Source organism: Prionailurus viverrinus, chromosome B2, assembly GCF_022837055.1.
Source record: "Prionailurus viverrinus isolate Anna chromosome B2, UM_Priviv_1.0, whole genome shotgun sequence".
Taxonomy (NCBI): domain Eukaryota; kingdom Metazoa; phylum Chordata; class Mammalia; order Carnivora; family Felidae; genus Prionailurus; species Prionailurus viverrinus.
Genome location: NC_062565.1, coordinates 14038348 through 14046145, shown reverse-complemented (window position 1 = coordinate 14046145; position 7798 = coordinate 14038348). Strand labels below are relative to the sequence as shown.

General features: G+C 52.6%; 1 long non-coding RNA gene across 1 annotated transcript; it reads left to right on the top strand.

Moving 5' to 3' along the window:
• The first annotated feature begins 575 nt into the window (after positions 1–575).
• Positions 576–6558, top strand: LOC125166715 (uncharacterized). Its single transcript, XR_007152509.1, has 3 exons — positions 576–873; positions 5228–5312; positions 6272–6558. It is a non-coding gene; the product is annotated as an uncharacterized LOC125166715 (long non-coding RNA).
• The last annotated feature ends 1240 nt before the right edge of the window (positions 6559–7798 follow it).

The following is a 7798-nucleotide window of genomic DNA, read 5'->3' as shown; positions in this document are numbered from 1 at the left end:
CCCCTAGGGGGTGTGGCCCCCCCTCCGGCGCCCCCTACTGGGCACAGGCAGACCCAGGAGAAAGGTGTTTTCCAGGGGCCCGGCTCCAGTCCCCGAAAATCCAGGATAGAAGCACGGGTTTAGAGCCGAGCAGCAATAACTTAGCAACTGACACCCTCAGAACAAGACAGGAGGACATCAGGGAATTTTGAGCAAGAGAGTGACATAAGCTGAGTCACTGTGGCGGCTGTGTTGAGAAAAGATGGCAGAAGGGCCCCGGCAGCGGAGGCGGGAAGAAGTGGTTAGATTCTGGGTACCCTTAGCCCCACGGGATTTGCCGAGGATTCGCATGTGGGCTGTGAAGGAAAGCGAGCAGTCAAGGTGACTCCCACATCCTGGCCTCAATAACTCGAGCTCTGAGTGGAGCAAGACTGGTTCGAGGCGCCTGTGAGAAGGCCGCGTGACGACGCTGTGGACAGTTGGGCACCCGAGTCCGGAGCTCGGGAAGGGGTCTAAGCTAAGGCGTGCATGTGAGGCTCCCGTAACGCAGGGAGGGATTTTTAAAGCCACCTGCTCGGACGAGATCGGCCCTGGCCACGTCGACATGGCTCACCACGCACAGTGGCTGGGGATGGGATGTGGAGTCAGGATGTCGTAGACCTGAGTCCAACTCGACCAGCCCTGGGCCTTCCCGGGCAGCGGCTCGCCACTCCACGCCTTGATTCTGCATCTGAGAAATGGGGATGATAAGAACCACACCGACTGCGTTGGTCCCGTGCGAGGATTCAACGCGGTGAGACCAGGGAAGCTCCCAACCCGCCGGAGAAGGGGGCAGCAGCCCAATGTGTCCCGCTCCGCGAGAAAACTAAGGACGAGGGAGGTCAAAAGGGGAACGTGAGTGCCTTCCGATGTTAAGTGGGGACGAGGGGGGGGGACCACGGTTTCCCCTCCCTCACGAATACCTGGCCAGGATGCAGAAGGAGAGGCCAGACAACAACCATCCGAGAGAAACAAAGAGAAAAGACAGATTCACGAGAGGATGCTTACAAAAAAGGCCATTCTTTCAAATATCAGAACTGAGCTTGTAGGGACAGAATCCTTGCCGCGGGACGAGCTACGGAGACAGCAGCGTGGGCCTGTCGTGAGCTGGGAGAGCTAGAGATGAGTCAGGGTTAGGGCCGCCTCCCCACGACTCTCCACCCCCCCGCACACCAGTCACCATCCTCCTCTTAGTTGGTCACCCCTCACTGAGCATGCTCACAGGAGGCGAGCTGTTCCTTCCCCAGAGTTCAGACGCAGGGTTATGTAAGGTTGGGCCGCAGCCCTCGCCCGAGAGCTGAGACCAGCTGCCTGCACGGGGCACTCCCTTCCCAGGGGGTAGATCAGGTCAGAAAACCAAACCACAGATGGCAAGGCTCAGAGAGTCCAGCAGTGGAAGAAAACGAGCTGACTCTCCTCCAATGGAGCAAAACAGCCCCCCCCCCCGCTCCCACCCAGGTCAGTGAGAAGGCCCTGTTCCCCGAAGTTTCTCCAGGGTCCCCTTCATTTGGGATCAAGAGCTCATCACGTTGCTCTGCTTACGGCGGCCTTTTTCCACACGCATTCCCAACACTGACACAACGCGAGACGTTCTGCCGTCCAGGGATTATATTCCAAACAGCTGTTCCCGGATGCTAGGCAGGATCCATCGGAAACAGGGATCCTCAGTTTCAGCAGCGATTCTGCACGCACGCTCCGCTCCAGCACCGCGGGGCCCCTAACCCCCAGGCCTTCAGAATGGGACCCTCTGTGAGGTGGGGTCTTCAAAGAGGTTCGTTCAGGGAAAATGAGGTCATTAGGATGAGCCCGAATCCCACATGACTGGTATCCCTATACGAAGAAGGGATTAGGACACCGACACGTACAGAAGGCAGGCCATCTGGGGACCCGGGGAGCAGCCTGCTGTGGACAGACCAAGGAGAGAGGCTTTGGAAGAAACCCACCCTGCCCACACTTTGCTCTCTGACTTCCAGCCTCCAGAGCTGTGAGGCAATAAATTTCTGTTGCCTGAGTCCCCCCGCCCCGCCGCCTGTGGTAACTTTTGTTATGGCTGCCTTGGGAAACTAACACACCGGTTGAAGCAGAATTTCTGGGAATGAGACCTAAACATCAGTATCTATGAAAGTTTTCCTAGAGTGTTGACTCTGTGTTGTAGAACTCACTCTTCTAGATTACAAATTCCCCTCAGTCTGCTAAATCCAGGGCTGACTCTTAGATGGCTTCTCCAAGAAGCCACCGTGCATGATACTTAGGGTAACTTCCTTCCTTTCTCCCTCCCACCCCCCCTTCCTTTCCTTCTCCCTCTCTTTCTCCCTGCTTTCTTCCTCCCTCCCTCCTTCCCTCCTTCATTCCTTTCTTCTTTCCTTCCTGGACAACAGAAAAAACAGGACAAGCCACGGCCCTCATCTCAGCCTCAAGCTCGACAGACACGAAGTCAAGTCCCGCCTAACACCTTCCGTCAAAATCCGAACCACTGAGCGGTCCCTAAGCAGATCTTTAATAAAGCCAAGGACCTTGAAAGGGCTCTAATCTGATGAACGACTGACTCCAGGGGACAGACAGACCCTGCTGCAGAGGCTCACAGGGAAAACTGAAGGCAATGCCTTCCCTCTCTGGGGCGTGCCCCTGTCAGACAGAATCTTTTTGCTTCTTCTTCTTTAACTCGTGCCTCGTTCAGCTTTTTAAGCGGCCCGTTGTCCACGGCAACTTCTTCCTAGGACCAAATGGCTATGACAAGTGCAGGAGGAATCCCACACAAAGCTATGGGAACGGCCAGGCCTCATTTTTCTGCTAATGGTTGGTTCAAGATAAGCCACCAGCGGTGACCTGGTCCCTGCACGTCTTTGAATGATGACAGCAAGGTGGGCTTGAGGGTTTGCAAGCCTCCTCTCCTTCCCCGTGTCTCTGTTTCCCCACCTGTACCACGGACGTGGGAGATCGGGACATCTGAGCACCGCTCGGGTGGAGGGGAACGGGTACAGCTTTGATCACCCTCCTTTTCAGCATCCGAACGCATCCACGTATGTCTCCCCAGCCGCTTGCCGGCCATCCCCTCCCCCTCTTTTTTTATTCATCCCTGAAAGCTTCTATTATCAATCACTGCATGGGGTAAATTTTCAAATCAGCAGTCAGAGTTTTTAAGCTGCATGACTTCTATTACAGCCAAAGGAGGCAGGTGACCAACACCAATACGGTCTCAGAAATCCGCTCAGCAACTTACCTTCTGGTGTTCATTCACTTGTTTTTCATGGCCTGTCTCCAGGCTGGTTTTAACAGAGCCTTCTCTGAGGAGGGCTCTGTCCTTCACAGATCCGGGGGGGGGGAAGTCAGGGGACACACTGAGCGGGAAGGGAGGAAGGAAGGCGAGTAGGCCTGCAGAGCGCTTTTTTTAGGGATGTGATCACGTTTACCGGACCCAGCGAGGCTAGGAAGGGTCACGTGTTAAGACGGGGTGTCTGAAGCTCTCTCTGCCAGTCTAGCTTCCCCTTCCCAATCGTGCAAGTGTCCCGGAACAATGCCTTCCACCCACTGGCCAGGCCATCGTTAGACAAAAAGCGGAGCCCTCTCGGCTCCGCCCCTGTCCGCTGTGGGGGTGGCATCTTGGCCCCCTCTGCTCTGGCCTCCTGGGTCTTCTTCGCGCTCAGCCGTTGGGACCAAACGTGCATTCGCATTCGTCTGGTGTCTGAGGACGTCTTTGCATCCAGACACTGCCTTTAATGTGGCATCTAGAGGTTGAGTGAGACCTCCCGGTCCCTCGGAGATATGGGCAACCTCTGGCTCACCCCATCCAATTCCAGGCCACCGAATGTCCAAAGTCTTTGCTGCGATTTCAGCTGCTGCTTCTGGTTCCCACACCTTCACGTACCATTTCTGGGCTGCGTCACACGGCGACCCTCCCACACCCCGTGTCCAACACCACTCCTGCGATGCCGTTAATGGGGACTAGAGACAGGGGGACAGAGGGAGGATTCGCATCAGGCACGTATCCGTGATACGTGCCCTTGAGTTCCTCTTGGCCACCCTCTAATCTGGAGGAGGGGGAATCCTCCTTTTCCTCCTCAGACCCAGCACCCAGCCTCTCGAGAGCTTCCCCCAGAAAGTTTAATCTTCTTCCCTCCGTTGCGCAAAGATTTACAGACACAAGTGCCCCTCACCGACGTCTCCTCTTTCCGAGAAAGGCCCGTAGCCTTTCTCTGAAGAATGGGCTCACGTCAGGCGACCCTTCGTGCAAAGGTCAAGAGCGTCTAGCAGCCTCCACCCCCTCATCTGATGTGAGGAGCAGCCCCTGAGTCCAGCAAGAGCGGGCCGGTGGCCCCTGACGAGATGGGGCAGGACAAGGCAACGTCCACGTGGTGTGGAAACCAACCTGGCCCCCGGAGACCTTCTCTCGGGCCGGGTGATGAGAGTCAGACTCCGCCAAGGGCAGCGGCTGAAGCGGCCGGTGTAGCCGCAAGGAATCTGAGAGACGTCACAGGAAGCACCCGGGGAGCAGAACCCCGGGGGGCACAGGCCGAAGCAGGAATCGCGTGGTGTGAAACAGGAGGCAGGGGGTGGTGGCAGTTGACGCAGGGCAACAGAGAGGCTGTCCCACAAGGCCAGTCAAGGCCCTTGGGAACGAGAGGAAGCACCATGCTCCCCACGTGGCCTCAGCAGGCCTCAGTGTTCCCTGCCTGCTTACTTAATCCCCGGGTGCGCGACAAACCCCCAACGCCTCAGAGGTTCGGAGGCCTTCTCTGCTCCGCGCTCACCGGGCCCCCCACCCCTTGCCCTTGGGGTCAGAGGTCAGTCTTCCTCAGATTCATAACCTGGCATTCGCAGCCGCTAGCACAGAGGCGACACCCAAGAGTGATTTCCTTCCAGCCCAGCCCTCTACATTATGTCCGGGACATTAGCCTGGTTTCCTTAATTCCTCATATGGCGTTACACAAAAATAAACACTATATAAAAATATATGCCCAAGGGGTGCCTGGGTGGCTCAGTCGGTTAAGGGTCCGACTCTAGGTCTCGGCTCCAGTCATGATCTCACGGTTCGTGAGTTCGAGCCCCACGTTGGGCTCTGCGCTGACAGGTGGGGGGGGGAGGGGGCCTACATGGGATTCTCTCTCTCCCTCTCTCTCCGCCCCTCCCCCACCTCAAAGCAAATAAATAAATTTAATATATGTTTATTAATATACGCCCGAGCATGAGACCTTCAACTTCCTGCTTCCAGGTTGACAAGCCAACTGCAAGGGACAGTTGGAAACGGAACAACAACTGCCTGGGCCCTTGGAAAGAAAGCTGAGAAAGACCTTGAGGTAAAAACAAGAGCTGTGAGTTTACCTCTCCCGACACCCAGGCAGCCATCCCACCTCAGTGGCCCCAACCACAGAGCCATGGGACTATCGGGTGTTGATTCAGATCAACTGTGGAAGGGTCAAGCTTGAAAGTCCGCAAGTTAAGTACAAATGGCCCAGTTCTATTTCTACCATCGCGATTCTCCACACACACACAAAAAATCTATGGAGGAGGTGATTCTGTAACACTCAGAGAGCAAGAGAACCAATCAATGAAAGCTATGGAGTGAGGAAAAGAATCTGCAGGGGTGACCCTTTCTGCTGAGTGCAGACGATGCCTCAGGAAAAACATGGCAGCCTTTTCCTCCCGTCAGAAATGGCTACCTGCACCAAAAGGGCAGACTTTAGCTATTTTCTCCGATGGAGGCCTTTCTTCTCTGCTTTCTTGCTGAAAATTTCTGACTCAGTTAATAACCTATGTCTGAATATAGCTTATAGAGGTTCACTTTATGTGGCATTTAAATACATAATAATAATCTCACTGGAGTCTCCACCTCAGAAACTCATATTATGATGGGGGATTACAGTATACAGACCCCATCCTCTACCATCATCCACTTTCCCTACTCACCAGTAACTGGAGTGGTCTAATGGGTCTCTCTCCAGTGGAAAACAACCATATCCTCTGAAGGTGTGAGTACTACAGGCACGACTTGTGACCGCAAGCCTCTAGGTTTCTTCTGACCTACTTCCCAACCCAGGTGATGCTCACACCAATATGGCCCCATAAGCATGCCCACGGCCCAGATGCATACCTACCCATTTCCCTCCCACTCAAGAAAGGATATCAGAATGCAAGAACCTAAGAACAACACCCTTATGGGGGCTCTTTCTGGAATGCATTATAATTTATCAACAAAGTAAATTATTCAAACCTTTACTATTTCAACTCTTTTTAACACATTCCTTCTTACATGCAGTGTGGACACCGTGGTTGAGAACACTGACTTCTCAGACACCCTAAGATGCCTACCACTGGAATTGTTGACATCAGACAACTGAGCACAAAGAATAACTGCTACTGTTAACTGACTCATAGAAGATTCCAGCACCTTGAAGGGAACCAAGGCACCTCTGCCTTTCTTAAAATGCACTCACCAAATTTCCATAATCTCCAATGACAATAACAATTGTGTAATACCCAATAAAGGCCCTATTACCCTTTAAACAAAGGAAATGATAAAACATGACAAGTTTATCATCATTATGGATGATTACTATTTTGTGTTGTTTCATATACTTCCTAATTCCCTAAAAGTGAACATCTGCCATTTTTTAATAGGATATTGTTCAAAATATTATGTAAAAAATGTATTTTCGACCCTAAGAGTGGAAAGTCATGGGATCTGAGGAGACTCTCCAGGGCACAGGCTAATCCCCATACAACATTTGTTTAAGAACCTTCTTAGGGCAATGAGGAGAGGGGGACATTTTCTAAAATATCTCCAAAGGGAGAGGGGGAGAAAGGTAGATGGCTATCACATTTTTACTAAAAGTTTTCTCCTTTTGTTAATGTTTATTTATTTATTTTTGAGAGAGAGAGAGAGAGGGAGACAGAGAGAGAGCACATGAGTTGGGGAGAAGCAGAAAGAGAGGGAGACACAGAATTCGAAGCAGGCTCCAGGCTCCGAGCTGTCAGCACAGAGCCCGATGAGGGGCTCGAACTCACAAACCCTGAGATCATGACTTGAGCCAAAATCAAGAGTCAATGTGGGGCGCCTGGGTGACGCAGTCAGTCAAGCGTCCGACTTCGACTCAGGGCATGATCTTGCAGTTCACGAGTTTGAGTCCCACATCTGGCTCTTTGCTGACAACTCAGAGCCTGGAGCCTGCTTCGGATTCTGTCTCTCTCTCTCTCTCTCTCTCTCTCATAAATAAGTAAAAACATTTCAAAAAAAAATTTTTTTTTAAGTTCAGATGCTTAACTGACTGAGCCACCCAGGCCTCCCCTTTACTGAAAGATTTCTTGACTGCCTCCCATTGTGAGACATGACCTCTAGGATCTGTTGTATCAAATGCACGTTATATCAAGTCACCTGTCCACTAAGCTTGTATGAGTGAGAGACCTTGGTCTCTGGAAGAGGAGTGTCCCAGAAATGGAAATGAAAATGGATCAAGGGTGCGTATCCCACTAACCAACACCAAAACTTACTTGATCACTGGGAAGACAAGGGCTTGGGCTTACTTCTTTCCACCTGTCTGGGCAGGTGAACCGAGATCAGGGGTTATGATGCTGAAAATCTAGAGGACCACCGGACAGCTTTTCTATATAGCTCACCATGTCTCTAGCTGAAAAGCGTGAGCTTTGAGGTAGGGTGAGGAGAGTGGGGGGCGCCTACCAGGGCCGTGGAGAGACCGTTACACAGGGGGTGGGTAGTCCCTGCAGGAAGAAGGATGCAAATCAAGAGGAAGAAAAAGAAAAGGGGTCCGGGAGGAGAGAGGTAAAA